The 22,741-nt window shown below is 49.1% G+C and overlaps 1 long non-coding RNA gene across 1 annotated transcript in view; it reads left to right on the plus strand.

Annotated features, from left to right (window-relative positions):
* Positions 1–296: 296 nt before the first annotated feature.
* The window catches only part of LOC147660712 (uncharacterized), a 33,156-nt gene continuing 10,711 nt past the window's right edge, over positions 297–22,741 (plus strand). Inside the window, exons 1-2 of the long non-coding RNA XR_015306201.1 lie at positions 297–384; positions 9,685–9,816. This is a non-coding gene — a long non-coding RNA (uncharacterized LOC147660712). The remainder of the gene's footprint in view (positions 385–9,684; positions 9,817–22,741) is intronic.

Consider the following 22,741-nt stretch of genomic DNA (forward strand, 5'->3'; position numbering starts at 1 on the left):
GCTCCGTGCTTTCGGGCCTGTGCTGCGCTCCGTGCTGTGCTCCGTGCTGTCGGGGCCTGTGCTGTGAACTAAATAAAGGAATATTTCGCAAAGACTTCTGGTGTTCGATTGTGAACAGAGTTCTCTGTCCTCAGCGCATGCGCAGTTGTTCATCCAGACCTTTCTGAACGCGCGCTCCACGGCGGGAGGCAGTGTCCGTCCTCAACGCATGCGCTTCTGTCCTCAGCGCATGCGCAGTTGTCCATCCAAGACCTAAGACTTTCCTGAACTCGCGCTCCGCGGCGGGAGGCAGTGTCCGTCCTCAGCGCATGCGCAGTTGTTCATCCGAGGCCCTCTTTTACCCCGACCCACAGCAGGGCCCACAGCACCCACATGAAAACCCAGGTGAGGTCAAGAGATACAAAGATTGTCTGGTGCTGGGAGGGTCTCGAGCCTGCAGCTGTCCGGGATTCATACGTTGTTGTTGTTGTTGCATCGATCGATGATTATTTTGTATCAACAATGCTCGTTGGCCCTCAGTGGTGGAGTTGGGTCACTCTTTTGAAGGCCTCAGCAAACGGTGACATTTTGTCTGTGTGATGAGAAGATCGACTTGAATTCCGTTTTTGGCTTTCACCAGAGTAAAGGGGGACAGCCCCGCCAACTGAAAGTGAAAGAACACACTCACAGTCTGCACCGACTGCGCCTCATTATACCTGGGCTTGCACAGCATCATCTGATGTGGCTAAAACTCCCCCAAATATGTCTCAACCTCACTAGGGCCTCAGTAACCAGGTAGCAGTCAGCCGATGCCCATCAGGTAAACAAGCATTGGCATCGCCAGTATGTCTCGCCTCTGGGACCTTATAAGTGTTTAGTTATCCAGCACAATATCCTTGGTGCAACAACATCAACTGTTGCATGGCTAAACACTTATAAGGTCCCAAAGGCAAGACCTATTGGCTGTGCCAATGTTTGTTTTCATTAGTTCCCTTGTGTGCCTTTTTAGAGATGCATGCTTCAATTTCGTCTTCTTGTCTAACTACTCCCGCCTTTTGTTGATCTAGATCACGGGTACTCACATTTTCCCGGGGGCCGCAAAGTTTGGTCTATGGTGTGACCGAGGGCTGCACTGATGCCAGCGGGGGTGTTAAGTCTGGGTAGGGGAAACCCGAGTAGGACCCTAAGGTCATCAGAGGATCTTCTTATGCAACAGGGCAGAATAAAAAGAGCAAGATGGGGAGGAAGGCCCTTCAAGCACTTGGTTCCTAAAATGTGGAACACACTACCCAGGGACATGCGCATGATAACCAACGAATTAGCATTCAGGAAAAGACTCAAAACATTGCTCTTTCCCTAAAAACTCCCGACTTGACTTAGTCCACCGTAGTTCTGTTTCTCTTACCGCTGGGAAGCCTAAGGGCAGCTATGAATCTTACAAATACATAAACATCTTCTCTGAGCCTCTTGTCACAATGCATTTAAGAATAAACAGACTCACAGAAGAAATGTTGCAAAAATGTAACCGACTCACTCAGTAACCAAGAATGACCCAGCGAGCATGTCTGCCTCCGACACTTCTGGAAAGTTAGGGAAGGATTAGCAGAACAAGCTGCTTTTACCCAGAGCAGTGAATGAAAGTATGCGCATAAAAAGCAAGTTACATTGCTATATTGTTTAGACAAAGAAGGTTCAAAACAATATTACACTTTGCCATGATTAGAATGTGAAGCATGATAATACAAAATGATATGCAGTTTGAGGTTACAATATGAATTCTTGACATCCTTCATTTAATTCATTGTGGCCCGAGAGGTCCTGAAAGTCTGGGGGAAGGAGGGCGTCCATGTTTTTTGCAGTTAGGGAGTGGGGGGAGGGCTCAAGTTTTGTTACATTATTGACCTGCACAGAAACTTAATACACAAAACGTTGTGAGTCAGCTCTTGTCACTGTGCCTCTCAGAGAGCACCCGAACTTGGAAATTAATTATCTGCTAGCTGCAGGAACATGAGTTATCCACAGAGCACTGTCAGGGAAAGCCATAAGCAGCAGCTAACTTAAAGAAACACTTCTATTCCCATTCAAGAGTGAGAGGACTGAAAGTAACAAATCCAATCCCAATCGAACGAACTTAAGAGAGATTTCGGGCTTATGGTTAATGGAACAACGTGCAATAACTTTTTCGCTGAAGAATCATCTTATGGGACTTGTTGCTACCGTATAGGCAAGTTTCAATCTTTTCATGCACCCATCGAGGGAAGACTGTTTTGAATTCTTAATGATCTTGTGCATGTATTGTTTTGTACCCGTTAATGGTAAACTGTGCTAGATAGATACTTGGTACTTGATCCATACTTGGCGTTTAGGAATCCATATTTGTATGTGAAAGACACTACTAGCACCTAAGAGCTTTTCGTGCACATTTAAGCACTCCCTTACCCCCTGCGCAGATTCACTACTAGCGTTAAACGTATACCAACAATGGGCAAAAGGAAAGCAGCGGAAGCTATCATAGGTAGGAAAAAAATCCCAAGAACACAGAAGCTGTCAAAATCAGCAGCTGAGAATTGCACGCTTGCAGCCATGTTAATGTTAATGTTAATATGGATTTGTTAAGCGCTCGTACGCCCGGGGGCTTCATGGCGCTGTAGGAAGGAACATAGCGCATCGGTCACAGTAGAAATGAGGCAGCTCAGCAATGCGCCTGAGAGAAGAGCCAAGTTTTCAGGGAGTGTCTAAAACTGAGGATATTGTCGCTCAGTTTTAGTTGAAGGGGGAGAGAGTTCCAGAAGGCAGCTGCAAGATGGTCAAAACAGCTGCCTCCGAGGCGCTTCCTCTTGTAGGAAGGGACGATCAGAAGGGATTTGTGGATGCCATTGATAACCTAATTGAAGAAGTAGAGAATATGTTGTCTAATGGTAATGAGCCTAGCCTTAAAGGAAGTAATACAATCTCTTCATACTATGGCAAAAAGGATAAAACCATAACTGGAAATACCAACAGCCATGTAGTTACAGTCCATCAGAGCAATGGAAAGGCCCACCCCCTTGTAACATCAGTTCCTAACCCCCAAGAAAAAGGGATTAACATAAATAAAACTAATAGCAATAGTGATGAAATATTAGACAACCTAGATAATGGTGTTGGTTCTCATGATGAAATTATAACCATGGAGTGCTCCAACAAATACTCAGTGTTAGTAGAAAATCCAGAAACAACTATAGGGCCTTATTCGGGGGGATCAATTACATAGCAGAAGGCTGCCCAAACCATCCCCACCATATGCCCAGGTGCAAACTCACGCCATTGACACACACAGCTTGTTGTTAGCACTGTCCAATAAATTAAGTACTGTTGAGGAGGAGGTCAGAGCGATTAAAAAATGATAGAAGCTCTTACCAGCAATCTCTGTATATGTGATAAAGGTCTAGCTTATACACCTGATGTGACTAAGCCTGTAGAGATAAGGATGACAAATATTACAACTGGATCTGATAGGCCCAAAGAGCAAACAGAAAGAGCAGAAAATTCCCAAACTGATAACCTCCATGGGCGGCAAAACACAGGTTATACGCGTAGCCGAAGACCAAACCTAGGACATCCGGTGACCACCCCACAGGAATGGCATATAGCACACAGAGGGCAGCAAATCCCCCCACACAAGAAAAGCCCCCTGGGTAGTCTACCACCCACAAGCTTACGAAAGGGGGACAGGGAATGGGGGAACAGACGGAGAAAAGAAGCACCTCAACAAGCACCAGACACGGAACCTCCACGCTAGCCCCATGTGGGTTTTCCTTCTCATAAAGTTTTTCTTAGAAACGTCCCTAGATTGAAACCAGGAACCAGGGAGGATGGGGACTCCCTGGTTAACAAGGTTATACATTGGATAAGGACCAAGCGCCTCTGCCTTTCTGTTATCAAATCTGACATAAAGAGCGCCGAACGGCTACAGCAAGAAGTAGGGGGCTTAGATGATATTAGGGTAACATTGTATTCAAAAGTTATAGCTGATAACTTAATAACCTTGAACCTAAGGACTCACTCATTATTCAATTCCAACATTTCCATTCGGCAAAATAAAGCTGATAGAATGAGCTGTGGTTCCCCCCTAAACTCTACTGTGACTAAAATTAACCCTGGAGCCCCTGGAACCAACCTGATTCCCCAAAGCGGTCTTGAAGCAGTAGATTGACTAAATTCATCTACTGACCAGACACCAACAAGTCTAGGGACACAGCGTCTCTGTTGGGAACTCACGAGACAACACGGTTGAACAGGGAAATTGCTTATGATGATGATGATGATAAGGGCGGACCCATCTTTGGTTCGAACCAAGGATCAAACTTAGATCGGGATAGTGGGCTAACTAGAGAAGAGATTAGTGCCCCCAATATAAATGGTGTTAAATTATTGTCCTGGAACATTGCTGGTTTAACAAAAAAAACTCCTGGAACCTGACTGGCAAGACTATATACACAAATATGACCTATGCCTCTTCCAAGAGACCTGGGCGTTTGGAACCCCTATACAAGGTGGGATATCGAACATTCAGTATCGAGGCAATTCAACCAAAAAAAGGCAGACCCTCAGGCGGGCTCTTAATATGGGCTAAAAACCAAGTAAACGCCAAAATAGTCGTCATACCTACTAGTTCAGATGATATCCAGGGTGTATATTTAAAGTTCTCCAACAAATCTATGATCTCTCCCCTTAACATATACATAAGACCAGGAGATCATTCTAAAGAATCACCATTAATTATCCAACTAGGAGGGATTATTGATTCTATTTCAAATAATAACCTCATTGTAATTGGTGTCGATTTTAATTGTTGTAATGAACCACTAAGGGGCATGGAAACCATACTGGAAGAAGAAGACCTTGCATTGGGCATCCCATTACTCAGCTCTGAAAGACCAGCGAGGTGCACCGCTTCAGCCCTGCAGATCTTTAACTTAACAGTAAAAAAAGGGCTACGGGCGTGTAATGAGAGATGTCTCTCTGATTTTGAGCGCACAAACACTTTTCTGAGGGGCCAATCGTCTTCAGCTATAGATTATATCACGATAAGCGCTGCGCACTGGGCATACACAACTGATTTTGGAGTAGAGGCTAGGAGGGAAAGTGACAGCCGCGGTGCGTCCATTGGGGCGTAGGGGCAGAGCCCCACAAGCCCTGATGGACGCTGCTGCAAGAAAATAAACACACACTGACTGTAATGAAAAATTTAGTAAGCGCAGATCGAGCGCCGCCGGGAATCCGGTAAGCACCCGAGTTATCCGGGAGTGCGCTGCGCAGGGGGCCTGGCAAGGACTGCTGCGCAGCTTGAGTGACAGTCCATGTGACGCACTCACTCAGCTGCAGCAGCAGACAGCCAGCCAAGGTATCTTCTAGCGCGCAAGTGATGCTTGGGGCAGAAACTAGCCCGAGCATGCGCATCAGTGTTCCCCCATAGAGAGTGACCAGGGGGGTGTCTGTTTAACCGGGCCGCAGCCCCCGGCTTTGAAAGGCGACACAGGGCGAACAGTCAGTGAGCCCCCCTAGCCAATCCTGGCGAAGCTTGCAGCGCCAGGATTGGCTGGTCACCGTGCAGCAGGGCAGGGCAATCCATTATTGGATGCCGCGCGTGGGTGGTGGCACACACACTGCATAATGACCAATCACTGTGTGTGACTTCATGTAGTCATGCAGTGATTGGCCATTTTGCGGAGCGCGGCGCTGCTGACGTCAGATCCTCTCTCTACTCGCCACCAGTCACCTCGTGTGGACCGTGTGCATGAGCCAGCCTGTGTGCCCTTTCTCTCGACTCGACTCGAGCACTACTTACTTGATCAGGTATTTTCATTTAACTACTGTACAGTGTACACATGATGACTATTTGCGTGCACAGCAGTAATGTCTAAACAACTGTAGTTCCGAATCTGTCCCCAGTTTCTGAGAGGGCCGTTTGTAACTTACTTAAGCCTGTACAACACTTCGATGTATGTGCAGGTTCACCCTACTCTCCGTTAAAAACTGGGACATTTGATTTTAGGAGGAAGTGTCGCAACACCTGGACTATCCGTGCAAATCCGGGACACACATCTAGTCACCACACACCTGCCTCTTTTCCATTTTAATATGTCTGTCTAATCGTCCGAGTAGTATGTCTGCCTGGTTTAGATGGACCCCGTTGGTGGCGACTACAGCAAGAAAGGTGGGTGCAGCAAGGCTGGAGTGCAGCTCCAGTTGCCGGGGCGGATCTGTTGCTACAGTGTGTGACCTGCCTGAGGCCCCGATTACAGTCGTGTTTTCAGCCTGAATGGAACTGGAGGTGAACCCCCTACACATGGCCTGCCAGGGAGGTGCCTAATGGGCTTCAGAGCTGATGTGATCCCTCAAAGGTTAGACGGCCCTCTTGAGGGCGACAGATACTCTGCAGATACCTCAGAAGACAAACATGGCCGACATATACCTGTGGATTACCTACGGTTAGTACTGGAGCACCAGATTCTCTAGGAGGAAGCCTGCTGCAGAGTAGAGGAACACCAAGACGCTGTTTGACTAGTGCTCTGAGAGACAGTTAGTAGTGGGCTGCTATTGCTGGTTACTCCCCGTCATAGGTTAGTTCAGAGCCTCCTGGAGCTGACAGTGACTTATTGTTTATCACAAGGTCAAGGGGACCGAGCCCTTCTGCATGAGGCCACATGTGGCTGTTGGACTGGAATCAGGCAGTTCTGTGAGGCATGACGGGGCAGATTCTAGGGACACACCTGAGCCCGCAGAGCCCCGACCTGTCTTGGGTAAGGTAATATTTCTCACCAGCTGGAATCCCCTGCTTCATTTCATCCCCGCTCTGCTCTGAGCAGCTAGGGGTGATGTAATTCACTGTGATATATATATATTACTGGGGGAAATGCACCGACACCTGGGTTTCTGGACACTTTACGATCCGAGGAATGCCGTTCAGGAAAGGGAAAAAAAAATTTCTCCGATATATGCATTTTTTTAAAGGCTGCTCGTGACAGTGAAGGAAAGTGGAACAGGGCCCAAGTGAATACGAGAAATAAATATTGGATAAGAGGAAGGGAAAGGCAAGATCCCCGGTTTCCGCGTTTCACTTCTCCTCTTCCCACACGATCAGCTGCAAAGTGCGCCAGGCAGGAAGACGACTCTAAATGAGAGCACTGGGCTTTCTTTCTTGTTTTAAATTGTTTATCTGTTCATTTACAGTAATGTAACAATGGATTTAAATGTAAGTTGTGCAAAGTACTAAGAAGGGGCAGGAAGGAAAGCAGGGCCGCACTGAGTACGTAAACTTGTCCTGCCACTGGGCGTCCGCGTTACTTAATTTGAAAATGTAGTAGAATACGATTCGGCTCCAGGGACAGGTGTGATTGTCCATCTGCTGGTCTCTGTATTAGTCTGTATCTGCCTGTTTGTCCATTCCTCTCTTTGCCACATGCTTCATTTTTATGCGCCTTCCATCCCATTCACAATGCCTGTTTGTTACAAGCTTGAAGCTGCTGTCTGTGGTGTAGAAGAGGGCGCACATATTTCTATCTGAACGTGTCCATAACAATAGCACAAGGCACATTTCATATTTTGTTCACTACCTGTGGACCATTGCCACGTAAGAAGACTTAGTGACACTTAACCTGTCATGCCAGAAACGTTGGCGAGGCTGGAATGAAATGAAACTTTTTGGGACCATTAAAGAGTGTCCTTTCACACACATTGTCACATCAAGCATCCAGCCATCCACCACCCAGCCACCCACTCATCCATCCACCCATCCATCATTCATGCATCCATCCACCCATCCATCCATCATGCATCCACTCATCATGCATGCATCCATCATGCATCCATCCACCCACCCATCACGCATCCATCCATGAACCACCCAGCCAGCCACCAGGGTTGGATTAAGAAATATCGAGGGTTGAATTAATAAATAGAGCCACTCGTGAGTGTCATAAAAAAGCTTTAGCTAGATACGAGGCTCGAACCTTGTTTTCCAGCACCAAAGTCGGCCACGCTAGCCGTCAGACCACATCCTCTCTCCTTTTATGTGGCCCTGCAGTTTTCACATCTTATGATTTCTGCGAGGCTACAGACTTATTACAGATGGTATTCTTTAGAATAACTTGTTATTGCGAGGCTGGAATGAAAAAAAACTTTTCCGGGCCATTAAACAGTGTCCTGTCAGTGTCATACACGTTGCCATCGCTATAGCCGCAGTTTCTGCGAGGCTTCAATGAAAATACTACTTGTTATTGCGAGAGACATCTGAGCCATCGAAAGCAGGGAAGTGGAGTTTTTCTGCATAAAGCGGAGTGGCATCAAATGTGTTTTCACGAAGGATGCTAACTGGCCAAAGGTGAGCGCTGAATTTGTGAATCATTACCACCAAGCATGACAGACTTGTAGAACACTTCGACATCCTGCCACAAATATAAAGGGGCACGTTACGAAGTATAGGATATGTGCTCTCTCCCAGCTCATGTACAGCGCTCTGATACCTTTAGGTCGAGTTCGCACTATATAAAACTGCAATTTGGAGAAATACAGCGAGGGAGAGGGTGAGGGAGAGGGCGAGAGAGAGGGAGAGAGAGAGGGAGAGAGACAGAGAGAGAGATAGAGAGACGCACACATCTGGTGGCCAAATCTCAAAACATAAAATCAGATAACGTGCAATACCGGCTTCCCTGCTTATCCAAACTGTGTGATCCCAGGCAAACATTTTATTCCACAGAGTCTCATTTTTAGGTTGAAGCCTACTAGACGGTGCAGCTATTTGGTTTGCTCATGACATCGTGGGGAAATTCTGTAAGCTTCTCTGGGAATACATTTCACCTATTGCTTACCATTGTCTTTGTAGTTTGTAACTCACAGTTGCCTGCTTTTTATTTTCTGGTTTTAGTTGCTTTGGGCTGTCCAGCTTGAGTACATCTCTCTCGTGGGCATCCCTTGTTTACTGGATCCTTCCGAGCCCTGCCTCTCTGTAAATAGGCCTTTAAATCTTATCTTGTCACATTTTGCTGTGCATTGAAGACAGAGCTCAAATGTCACTCTCTGTCTTCCAAGGGAGCTTGTTGTTTAATTTCTTTCTCTGACTTCAAAGTGATAGAAATGTTTTTGTGTGACAATCCTGCACAGTGCCCATATGAGACTAGAGGGTGTAGGATGTTATTTTTTCTTGCACCCAACAAACATTATCTGTGCTGATGTTATATCGGAATTAGGAAAGAACAAATGAAGTACATTTTCTTTGTAATTCTGAACTGGGATGAAAACAAATATTTGAATATGATCAAAACACATCATTACAGTAGGTGATGACATTTCCACACATTATCGTTTGTGCGCAGTAAAACTGTATGTTGGTGCAAATGTAATGGTCATTTCAATTGATAATGTGTTGTCTGTAATGGCAGTGCACCAATCCACTATACAACACTACTATGTACCTGATGCAGATCACAACATGTGCATATGATGTAAATAGGTCTGTGAGTCACTGCTTTTGTCAGAGAGATCCTTTTATTACTTGCAGTTTGTAAGATAAAATCCTAACATACAACTGCGAGCTAATAACGGTCATCTAAGAGCTGCATGCAAACTGCAAGGATAAAATTGGAGCGTTATGTTTCTTTCCCCACAGTCTTTGTTTGATTACCCTAGTGTTTCAAAAATAAATTGTTATCTTTTCATTTTCAGCACCTGGTAAAGCCAGACAACCTGAAACATTACCGCATTTTGGGGCAATTTCTCAGCAAACAACAAGAGGATCCCAACCTCCTTTTCTGCTCTTTCACCCCGGCTACCACCCAGCAAACACCAGTGTTAAAGGTAAGCAAACTGATGCTATATTTTTTATAGTCTGAATTCAGCACCTGAGCATAATAGGACGGAATGTATGAAGCTCTGTGGTTACACTGAATAAGAAGCTACCTATGTTATGCCATCTATTAATGTAATAACTGCACTTTCACAATTGCTTTATTAACCTTCCTGCTTTCTCAAATTAGCTTGAAAATGCACGATTTTTCTTCTCTTTTTTCAAAATTTTCTTGGGGAGGGGGGTAACCGTCCCAAACCCCCCTTATGGGGTTCGGGCTCGCTGGCTGTGCTCGCTCGCTACGGTGCAGTATGCACATCCGTTTGCGCCTCACCACTTTCAAATGTCACCAGCCGCTACTGGGAAGTGACCACCTCCCCCTATGCCTAGAACTAGCAGCAAAATATTTCCAGCATCATCCTAGATCAGGCTTGCAGGTATCACAGCCTATGCTGTGCAACAATAGAAGGACAGTTAGATGGCCAATCATTTTAGGGAAACTTGAACCCTATACTTCCATTTATAATATTTTTAGTGACCTTCTATCTTCTTTTCTTTTTAACGAGAATATAAATCCAATCCCAATTACCCAAACCCACGTAACATTAGTGGAAAAAATGTAACCTCATCTTACTAGAGCAGTGATGGGTAAAACCTCTTCAAAGGATAAGCTGATACCGATCAATCCCTGGTTTAATGAATTATGCAGAGAAGCAAAGAAGAACCTAATCAAGGCCTTGGAGTTGAAAGAACAGATTAAAATTAGGCAAGAAAAGAAAATATACAATCAGATTCTAAAACAAGAACGTAGAGATTGGGAGGACTCTGGTTGGGAAGACTTGCTAGCCGCAGCAAGGGCAGGAGATCAATCACTTTTTTGGCCGATTGTTGCAAACGGCAATAAGTCGAGCAAGCCAGCCCAGGACTACCATCTAGATCCTAAAACATGGTTCAGACACTTTGCACATTTATATGCATGTCCGGGTTCCCCTTCAAGCGAGAACTTATGCATAATTAAAGAGCTGACAATGTCCAAGGAGTTTGAACCACTATATTTTAGTATCTTAGATACTAAGCAGGCTATAGCCGCCATTAAGCCGTCTAAAGCGCCAGGCCCAGATAACATCCCGGGAGACCTCTTTAGACATGACCCAGAGGTATGGGCACCGTATATCAACTTACTGTGCAATGCAATTAGCAAAGGGCAGCCTATCCCTATATCATGGAAGGGCGCGGAGATCGTCCCTATATACAAAAAGGGCAGTAGGGATGATCCTGCTAATTATAGACCTATTAGCTTCATAGACATTGCCCAAAAGGTCTATTCAAAGCAGGTACTGGACAGGCTCAACAACTGGCTAGTTGACAACGACATATTATCCCCATGCCAGGCAGGGTTTAGAAAAAGAATCAGCACCATAGATCAGGTGTTCAGGCTGCTAACCATTGCCTGGAAGTATACTAAACTAAGATCCGGCAATTTGTATGTGGCCTTTATTGACCTAAAGGCCTCTTTCGATTCAATTCCAAGAGATCTGCTGTGGATAAATCTGCTAAATCAAGGGGTTCCAAAAAACATACTGGTGCAACTCATGAAATTACATGAAGATAATTTTGCAAAAGTGCGCTGGGGTATGGGCGGGGAGTTGACAGAGGAGATACCGGTGAGGAGAGGGTCTGCCAGGGCTGTGTCCTGGCACCTACCCTGTTTCTCCTCTATGTTAATGATATGGTGGATTTCCTATTGGACACAAACCACGATTCCCCAAAGTTAGGTGGCTCTCATGTATGTGCTCTGACATTTGCGGATGATACCATCCTCCTCTCACAGACCCCAATGGGTCTGCAACATCTTCTGAATAAGTTGGTGGTGTACTGTAAACGAAAAGGATTGGAAATAAACCCATCAAAAACAAAATACACGGAGGGGGAGCTTCGTGGGCAACCAAGATGGCCGCATAAGCTCGGAGCTCCGCGGACCTTCCGATCCTCCGCAACTATCCTGCCCGCAATCCTGATCCACGAGGGTGGATACTCGTTGTTGAGGGCCCACTGAGGCGAGAACCGTTTTCAGATCTCGAATCGGTGTCTCCTACGCTGAGCTACGTCGAGTGGGACTCCGTGCCAGCTCGGTGCCATTGTCTCTGCGGACTCCGCCGCTACGCACTGCCGATCTGCGGAGTGCCTGCCTGCCTTCACCAGCGGCGAAGTGTACTTGACAGCGGTGCTATCCGGACAGCGGAGCGAACCTGGGACGGTATTCTATTGTCCTCCCGGACAAATCTCCGACTCTCTGGGCTTGGACTTGCCTGGCATAGCCCTTTGTTCTCTTGGACCTAACATGGCGGGCAAAGGGGACCCCGACAAGCCGTCTAACAGAGGAGTACGCGGTAAATCGCAACAGCAGCAGAATAGGATTGAGCGCTATACTCAACCGAAGACGCCGCCTGTTACTGGACCCTCTGCCAAGGGCATCCCGCACTCGGGCTCGCCGGACGGCTCTGAGCCCACTTTGAGCGACATTCTGGGAGCCATTACAAACTTCCGGGCGGACATGCAGCAACAGCATGAAGTCCTTACACACAAGGTGGATGGCATGGCCGTTGATCTGTCCCTCATTAGAGCCGACTTGGGCAAAACTAATGATCGGGTCAAGAATTTGGACATCAAGACGACCAGTCTGACGGGAGACGTCTCGGACTTGCAAACTGAAGTCCGGAACCTGCAGAGGACAGCGGAGCAATTCGCGAGGCGACTGGATGACTTTGAAAGCCGGGCCAGGCGGCAGAACGTCCGCATTGTCGGTGTACCGGAGGGTTCGGAGGAGGCGGCGACGGACCTCCTCGTTGAAGACCTGATCAGGACTCATCTGGCCCCGCCTGGCCTCAGCAACTTTTTCTCGGTGGAGCGTGCCCACCGAGTACCGGGTGGCCCGCCGAAGTCGGGCGTGGCACCCAGACCCATCGTGGCCCGGCTGCTCAATTTCCGTGACAGGGATGCTGTCCTGCAGGCCTCCAGACGACATGGACCGCTTAAATTCCAAAATGCCGATGTCCATTTCTACCCAGATTTCACCAGGAGGGTTCAGCGACAGCGCCAAAGCTATGCAGGGGTGAAGCGAAGACTACGGGACCTAGGCTTCAAGTACTCCATGATGTTCCCTGCTAAGCTCCGGATCGAGCACGAAGGTCGTGCCCTTTTCTTCGACTTCGCTGAGAACGTTAGTGACTGGCTGGACACTCTATCGCCGCGCCGAGAAGCACAGGAGGACCGTGAGGGTGGCGCTGCTGGCGGCTCGGACCTATGAGACTTGGTTCTATAGTGGGTGATTCCTTGATTATCTTGCTTGCCTCAGTGGTCTATCGAATGTAGCTTTGAGATGCCGTACTATCTTTCCTGACAGTACATGGAGGGTGGCGGGAGGTGTTCGCGGAGATTCCTCACTCCTCTGGGTGTCTTTTTGTAGAGTGTTATGGGGCGACAGGCACACTGCTGGTTGGGGGGGCTTTTTAGTCACATGCAGGGGTGCAGGGTGGGGGGTGCAACTATGCAAGTTTTATTGTTTGTTTGTTCTATCTCTTTTTCTTCCTTGAGGCAATGGACTGTGTGTTTTAATGTGCAATTGACGTTTGAGTTGGATGGAGTCGGGCGGGGCGGGTTGTTCGGGGATGGGGGGTAGGAAATTGAAAGCGCTTAGCTGGAATGTCAATGGATTAGGTGACCGAGTTAAGAGAGGGGTGGTGATCCAGCTGATAAAGAGAAACATGCCTGATGTTGTACTATTGCAAGAAACGCACTTAGTGGGGAACTCCTGTAGGGCCCTGAATCGTAAGGGTTACAAAATGGTTGCCCACTCTGGGTTCTCCTTGGGCTCCCGGGGGGCGGGCATCCTTGTGCGTGCGTCCCTTCCTCTTGAAATAGACGTCACGCTACTTGATGATAGAGGACGCTACGCAGCTGTGGCGGGAAGATGGGAGGGGCGTTCCTTGGCCTTGCTTTCGGTTTATGTTCCCCCTGGCCTCCAATCTAGCACCTTCCAGGACCTTGGTAGCGCCATCTTGTCCCTGCCTTCGGGCTTACTGATCCTAGGGGGTGATTTCAACTCAGTCTGCTCTGGCAATCTTGATCGCCAGCCACCGAGAGACCTCCTGGGTTCCCAAACGTGGCTGCCGACCTTCCTTGACTCTATGGGTCTGGTGGATTGTTGGCGGTTATTGCATCCCGCGCTCCGCCAGTTTTCGTTCCTCTCCGGTGCCCATGGGAGCCTGTCCCGCTTAGATTATGTCCTCACCCTGGCGGCGCAGTCGCCTGCCATCTCTGAGGCACGTTTTCTGGCGAGGGGCGTCTCCGACCATTCGCCGTTGTGGATCTCCTTTGACTTCGGTGTCATTCTGTCCAGCCGCCCGGCTGCGGTGAATCCCTGGTATTTCCGCAACCATAACACGCGAGCACTCCTGGCTAAGGCCATCGGCCTATATTTTACTGAAAATGCGGGATCCGTGAGCTCTGCGGTCACTCTGTGGGAGGCATTCAAGACGGTGTTGCGGGGCGAAGCCCTGGCTCTCATCGCAGCGGCTAAACGAGCTCGTGATGCTGATCTTCTGCATGTGGAGGAGGAGGTCTTGGATCTCGAGTCCCGTTTGGGGCCTGAGCCCGACCCTTCTCTCCTGCACGAACTCTCCCTGAAACAATCGGAGTATCACGATCTCGCCACGAATGCAGCCCTGGTCTTGGCGAAGGAGCAGCAGGGCCGCATCTATGATGTCGGGGATAAGGCTGGTAAACTGCTGGCCTGGTTGGACAGGCGGGAGATGGCAAGCCGGGTGGTCCCGGAGATCCTGGGCGAGGACGGAGTGGTGGTCACTGATCCGAGTGCCATTGCCGAGTCTTTTGCGGACTATTTTCGGGGTGTTTATACTTCCGGCTCGGACCGTTCCGAGGCTGACTCATCTGAATTCCTCTCGGCGATAGACCTTCCTTGTCTCTCGGAGGAAGACAGTGCCGACATGGACCGGGACATCACTGCGGACGAGATTGCTCTGGCGATCCGCGCCCTGCGTGCAGGCAAGGCAACCGGACCCAATGGCATACCGGTTGAACTGTACAAGATCCGGCCGGATGTGATCTCCCCTTATTTGAGAGGTATGTTCCTCCGTGCCCGTGAAGAGGGTGTCCTTCCCTTGGACCAGCGACTGGCCACCATAGTAGTTATCCATAAAGAAGGCAAGCCGCGGGATGTTTGTAGGTCCTATCGCCCCATTTCTCTCCTCAACGTTGAGCCCAAGATTCTGGCCAAACTGCTGGCCAATCGGTTGGTCGGGGTTATAAGCGACTTGGTGCATCCGGACCAGTCTGGTTTTATTCCCCGCCGCAATACTGCCCTCAACCTGAGACGCCTGCACGGGGTTATGGCCAGAGCTCACGCCCTTACGGAACCAGCGGTACTGGCCTCCCTCGATGCCACGATGGCCTTTGATTCCCTGGAATGGAACTATTTATGGGCGGTGCTGACAAGACTTGGGTTTGGACCGGGCTTCCTGGGCTGGGTGCAACTTCTTTATGCTAGCCCTCTGGCTGCTGTCACGGTTAACGGCCGCATGTCTGCTCCCTTTGCGCTCCAACGCGGCACCAGACAGGGCTGCCCCTTGTCTCCGCTCCTGTTTGCGCTGGCTCTGGAACCTCTCGCGGCTATGCTACGCTCGCACCCTGACTTGCATGGGATCTCCTGGTCCCCGGGCTTTGAGGACAGGGTCTCCCTGTACGCAGACGACATCCTGCTCTACCTCACCTCCCCTGGCAAGTCGCTTATTGTGGCATGTGACGTGCTCAGGTTGTTTGGGCGCTACTCCGGTCTGATTATTAACTGGGCCAAATCCTCCCTTTACGTCCTCAAGGGTGACACGCCGCGCCTCCCCAGAGGTTGCAACATACAACTGGCCGGGCAAGGCTTCAAGTACTTGGGGATTTACATCTCGAACAGCCCTAAGGCGAGGTATGACCACAACTTACTCCCCCCGCTCCACCGGTTGCGGAAGGATGTGGAGAGTTGGCGTAAGCTCCCTCTCTCTCTCCTGGGCCGGGCGGCATTATTTAAAATGATGCCCAGGTTCCTGTATGCCTTGCAGAATACTCAGGACCTTGTTCCGGCCCGCTACTTCAGGGAGGTTGAGAGCCTGCAGCGTGCCCTGCTTTGGGATGGTCGGCCTCGTGTCGCTGTCCAGAAGCTTACCATGCCATGGTACGACGGGGGCATTGCGTTACCAGACGTGCGGAGGTACTACTGGGCCTCTCAACTTACCGCTATCAACCATAGTTTTTACGGTCCTGTGGACAGCCCGGGCTATGCCATGGATCGATGGCTCTTGCAAGGGGGCAATTACTACCGCGCCCTCTATTCTAGATCCTTTGATCGGAGCCTCACGGGTCCGACCAAGGCGGCGGTCCACACGTGGCGAACGGTTAATAAGATACAGGGTTGGCAGGGCAGACTGACGGAATTCACCCCTCTATTCGATTCCGACATTTTAGGCAAGCTCTGGCATACCAAGGGATTCGACAAGTGGGACCTCATAGGGATTTCGAGGGTTGAAGACATGCTGGCCAGGGGGGAAGTTAAGACTTTCCCGCAGCTACAGGCGGAATACCAACTGAGTGGAACAGAGTTCTTCCGTTATGCCCAACTTAAGCACGCAATAGCCGCCGCCGGACCGGAGGAGGGTGACATCCCCGAGAGCTCTCCCTTGGAGGACAGAGTGCTGGACGGGCATATGCCGGATAGCGCCATCTCTCTGTCCTACAAGAAGCTGATTAATGTTCATGTCGACCTCCTCCAGCGTTTGCGGGAGCAATGGGTGGCCGATGGGCTGGAACTGGACGACGAGGACTGGCAGAGTGCTGAGTCCTCCCCTAAGGAGGTCGCCATCTCCTCGTGTCTGCGGCTGGTCCAGTTCAAAATCCTTCACCGGGTGTACTTCACCGGCCCCCGGCTTGTGCGTATGGGCTTCTCGCCAGATGGCCTTTGTCGCCGTGGCTGCGGAGCCCTTGCTACTTATCTGCATATATTATGGGAGTGTCCCGTTATTGCCCCTTACTGGGAGAGGGTACATCGAGTGATGAGGGAGGTGACTGGAGTGGAGTTGGCTGCGGAGGCGCGTAGGTGCCTCCTCAATATCTGGGAGCCGAATGATTATAACACGGCGCAGACCCGGTGGGCTACACTGGGCAACATGGTCGCTAAACGGGACATAGCGCAGAAATGGGGATCCAGCGTGGCCCCCCTGGTGGTACAATGGAAGGCCAACATGGATTGGTGCATGTTGCGTGAAAAGACTGTATATACTGCCGGGGGGCGGCCTCAGACATGGAATAAGGTGTGGGGGGCTTGGAATGCTTACAGAGGTGATTTGTGTCTGCCACCTGAACCGATGCCTCGCGATGAACGCCTATCACCGTAGACGTTGACAACAGCTATGCTACTCACGTTCTGATTCTCCTGTTCTTCCTTCTCCCCCCCCCCTTTTTCTACATCCTACTTAAGTTCTTTTCTGAATCTTCTCTAGCCTCTGACGCCTCCTACTGACTCATAGTCCTTTCTCCTTCCATTGCCTTTTCTGCGCCCTCGGGCGCTTCTGTTCACGTTTCTGTTTGTAAATAAAATAAACAACAACCTGCATTGTCCTGATATGAATCGCTTGGCACTATGACCATTCTGAGATCTTGCTGCCTTGCCCCCGGGATGTTAGGCTGAATAGCTGTGTGCTTTATTACAATAAAGGTTCTAAAAATTTAAAAAAAAAAAAAAAAAAATACACGTCCATCATGCTGCACAAAAGTTTTAAGAAAAAGATGATGCTGAATGGCGTAGCGATAGAGAGGGTTCACACTTTTGTTTACTTAGGGGTGACCCTAGATTCTAAGTTCTCATGGTGCCCGCATGTGAGAAAATCTGGGACCATCTTAATGCAAAATTCAGTGCCCATCTTGAAAAAGCTCCATGCAACTGGTACCAAGTCCATCACCCCAGCATTAGAGGTATATGAATCTAGGGCCCAAACCGCTGCTCTCTATGGCTCGGAGCTGTGGAGCGGAGAGCAAATCTCCACCTTAACCGTGGGAGAAAACAGGGTTTTAAGAGAGATGGTCCCCCTCCCCCAAAATACACTGGTGATCCCCCACATGTACGATCTGGGGTTAAAACGCATCGAGCATAGGGCTGTGTGGATGACTTTGTCATATTGGTTTAGGTTATGGGCCACTGATGAACTCCATATCTACAGGCAGGCACTAAGTGAACTTATCGCACTAGATACCCATGTTGCTTACCCATGGCTGGCTAATATACGTAGATGGCTTTTGACCTTGGGGCTTAGTGAGTTCTGGCACCACCCAGAAAGGCTGACCGCAGAATCAAAAAGGGAACTCAAACGGGTCTATTGGAACTTCCCTGTGCACAAAGTTTTACAAAATTGTGGAGTTGGCTCACTCACAAATGATTTTCTGATGGTTAAACCAACACCCCGCTTTGAGGCATTTTTAGACTATATCAAACCCCAATTGGTGAAAATATTGCACTTGAAATTCAGGTACGGGACCCTCTGTGTTAAGTCCTTTACTACCAAATGGGAAAGTTGCCGAAATGGGGGGAAGATCGTGAGTGTAAAATGTGCCAGCTGGGTATGCAGGAAAATATAGCACATGTGTTCTTCTGCCCCACTTACCTGAGAGCTAGACAAAAATGGATTGTACCGTTGGGCAGGAACATGGGTGTCAGGAGATGTAATGATATGTTACGCATTTTAAAAACAGATAACACCCAGGTTACTGTATTTGGAGTTTCTAGATTTTTATTGGCTATCAACTACATAAGAATGAAGAAGGGTTTGACATTTTAACTAGGATTCTGCAATAGAGGATAAAAGAACATTAATTGAGTATTGCAGGACTGAATCGCCAAAACGTTTTATTGTATATAGTATTTCATATTTTACAATGTATTTTATTTGTAGTAGTTCTTATTATTTCCTTTTTTAATTTTTACTGTGGTAAACATATAAGGGGCACAAGTACCTTTGGGAATACTACTATTATAAATATGAACTGTACTTTACTATTTTAATTGTCTATTGCACCGAGAACCTAATGGCCGTGTTATTTCCACTGATTCTACTAACTGCACCTTATCTTGGAATTGCGTATTTGCACAAATGTAATGATTCCCAAAAATCTGCAATTTACTTTCTCAAGGATTATGGCATTGGACGGAAATAATGTATCTATAAATATTGTATTGTTTTTTCTTTTATGATTCCACGAATGGAATAAAGATGTTTTGAATGACATAGATAGCAATCTCCAATCCATAATGTAGCAAAATACAGTAAACCTAGGTAAAGTGCATATTGTGAATAGTACAATACGAATGACTTCATACATCGCACATAGAGTTCCGTGCACCCGTAGCTACTCTCAAAAAGGTGCCAATGCGCAAGATCAATTCAACATTGTCCAATTTAAATTTGTAGTCAAGAGCGTCTGTTAAATTAATAGGTGACAATTTTTGATAAAATACGGAATTAGAAACCATATTGCATATTTCATATAGTATCTACTAAAGAATAAAAAGTGTAAAAGTGTTTGACCGCTGTGACCATCACATGGAAATGGCAGGAAGTCACGTTTTGCGTTCTAGCTATAGGGAAAACAAAGCAAATATCTTACTGTCCCAGCTCTTAGACGGAATAGGAGGCCTCTCTCCCATTGGGACATGGGTAGTGCAATATAACTTGGTAGACAATGTTCAGGGTACGCAATTGATATACATTTTGCAACAGTTTGTTTATTCAATTCCCTTTCTAGTCTTTCCGCGCTATAAAGTGCGTACAGTGCTGTCTTTAAAACATTTTTGTCCATTGTTACAGCTGTGTTTGAATTGGCAAACAGTCTACCAAGGTTAACGCTTTCTAGACTCTTGACTACCCCATCAAGCCATGGAATATCCGTCCCTTTCTCACAGCGAAGACTAATACCTATTATGGCCCTTCTGAGAGAAGCCTCGGGATTCTTCATTATGGACAGCTAAAATAGTGCGGAGCAGGCCCTTATGTGTCTTCAATGTATCCTAATTTCAGTTCGCCTTGACATACGTACAGAGGGGTGGAGATAGGAGCGCCCAAGAGTTTTCTACAAAATCTATTTTCCTCTGATTGGACGCAAGAGCATTTGGCAACACTCCATATCTCTGCCTCATTGGTAGGTATTGGTACACACTGGATCTTAAAAATCTTTAAAAAGGCTGAAATTGTTCCCGATCTTTTAGGGCGGAGGAGACTGAGGATTGAGTTAAAAGCCCTTGAGAACTTACTTTTACAATATGCCAAGTATTCACACCAAGTGCCATTCGCAGCGAAGACCATTCCCAGATAAGGTAAAGTAGCAGTGCAAGTTAATTTTTGGTCGCCAACAGAGATACAGTTTAAACGACATTTCCTTGCCCCACAAGGCATTCTAAAAGATTTCTTAAAATGTGTGCATAAATCTAAGCCAGACATAAAATCTGTGAAACCTCGAACTAAAGTCCGTAGTGCATTTGGTGTGCGACCAATTAAAACCTCATCATCTGTGTCTAAAAGCACTGGGAGAGGTTTCCTTGAATTCTGGGAACATCATTAGTTAGTGTGATCAGGGATTTATGTAAATTGTTTTTATATATGATAAATAGAAAAGGAGCCATAACACACCCCTGTCTGACCCCTCTATCTACACTGATGTAATTGGAAACTTCTCCCCCACCCCCAATCCTGACCCGCGCTTTCAGGTCCGTATGGAGATAGGCCAAAAAATGAACAAGGGCCTCATCTAGTCCATATTCTAAAAGGATGGACCATAGACGGGACCTATTAACAAAATCGAAAGCTGAGGACAGATCCATAAAAGCTATTAAAGTGGCGAGTGCTGTGCAATAGTGTACTTTCCTATGATCAAATTAAGATTAAGACTTTGCGGGGGCATGGCCAAGCAGTATGGCCGACAGGACGTGAGCTCCTTTGGCTCCCTGCCGGCCGCCGCTTAAATACTGATTTTCGATCCTTTCAGCCCACCTCAGAATGCTAAATTGAGCTTCCTCGATCCCAGACCGTGCTGTACTCCTCCGGTCCCGCTTTCAAAGCTGTGGGTGACCAGATCACCAGCGAGCTCGACCCGACAGGTCCTCCGCCCGCCCTGCCTGAAATCGAGGCCGGGGACTGCGGCCTGACCCGACCATTGGTGGTTCTGGACACGGGGGGACCCATTGCCATCGGGCCCTCCCGCAGGTACCGAGGCCCCGGAGCGGCGTTGTGCCCATCGAGGAACGGAGCACCTTAGTGGGCCGAACTTACTGGCCGGCTGCAGACCCGCGGTGGAGGCGACGGTCGCCGCTAATGGAGGCCGGGGATCGGGCCTAGTCGCGGCGGAGAAGCAGACTTGCCGGGGGGCCCCATTGCCATTGGGGGGCTCTGCGGCGGCGGAGGCAATAGCGGGAGCCTGAATTGCCGCACCGGCCGGTTCGGGAGGCAAGGTGACGAGCTGCCGGTGCCGGTAGCGGTGACGGACTGTGCCCTGTCAGGGTGCCTGGTGCGAGGGAGTCCGCCGCCTCCGGGGTTGTCTGCCGCGGCCGGGGTGTCACCCTGCATGGTGCCTACTGCTATCTGAGACCCGGCCCTTGGGTCCGAATTGTGCCCCGGCCCTGAGGTGAGAGTGCGGCCTGTCCCCTTCGGGACAGGGCCGCGCGAGCTTGGGGACCGGGGACTGGGCCTGCCCATTGAGCCTGCGGAAGGAAGGGTCTCCAGGGCACTTGCCGCCATCGGGGATTTCCCCCCCCCCCTTGCATGGGAGAAGTACAGGTGGACAGTGGGTCGACGGAGGCCTGAGTCCCGACTGCCCGGCGGGGTTATCGGAGACCGGACTGAGAGCGGTATACTGGGCCCCTGGAACAAGTCTCTTCTGGTGCTGGGGACCTCACGTCTATGGGAACTTTCTGCTATCGCTGGGGCATAAGCTTTGAGACGCAGCGTCTAGATGCCCGGTGGCCCAGAGGAGGTACCCTTGGGGGGAATGCCCTACAGCTGATGGAGATGGGAGGATACCGTGTTGCCCACATATGGCGCCACTCAGGACTGGAACCGGCGTCTGGGCCTAGCCTCTCCTCTCCTTATGGTACATCGGATCCTGGGACGCACCCCCACAATGCCCTCCTGGCCCAGTCTGCATGAGTGAGGGACAGCTTGGATAGGTGGCCGTAGCCCAGCGTGCCGGCTCCTACAGGACGATTTTTCTGGGGATACGCAAGACAGAGCTACACATGTGACGTCCCTGGTCAGTGGGGGGCCCAGAAGTGGATATAGTGGGCCTGGTGGCCTGGTGCCCGGACCGTATAGGGCATCTGAGTGTGCTGCTGTGCCGACGAGCTAGAGGATGGGGGGCGTTTGAGAGGCCCTCCGTCGCAATTCATGATGCGCAAGGATAGAACACCCCGGGCGGTGCAGCCCAACACCATTACACAGTATACTACGCAGAGGCTCCCTTCTCAGAGACTCACTCGCCAGTCAGGTCAGGAGGAGGGGGTCCAGCGCCCGAGGAGCCGTCATGGGCGGAATTATTGAAGGCGATACAGGGGTCCCACTCGGCCTTGGAACGTCAGATCGAGACTGTTTCCATCGACGTGAACCTTCTACGGACTGACCTGCGCAAGGTGGCCGATAAAGTCATGGCTGCGGAAGGGAATATTGCTCAACTGCAAGGGGAGGTGGTGTCCCTCAAGAAAACGGTCTCCCAATTTCGGCCATGACGAGGGCCCTAGAGTGGAGGGCGGAAGACGCAGAAGGGAGAGCGCGCCGCAGTAACATCCGTGTGCTGGGTATCCCGTAACGAGCGGAGGCGGGCCACCCGGAGCGCTTCCTG

The sequence above is a fragment of the Lissotriton vulgaris genome, unplaced genomic scaffold, assembly GCF_964263255.1.
Source record: "Lissotriton vulgaris unplaced genomic scaffold, aLisVul1.2 SCAFFOLD_2167, whole genome shotgun sequence".
Classification (NCBI taxonomy): domain Eukaryota; kingdom Metazoa; phylum Chordata; class Amphibia; order Caudata; family Salamandridae; genus Lissotriton; species Lissotriton vulgaris.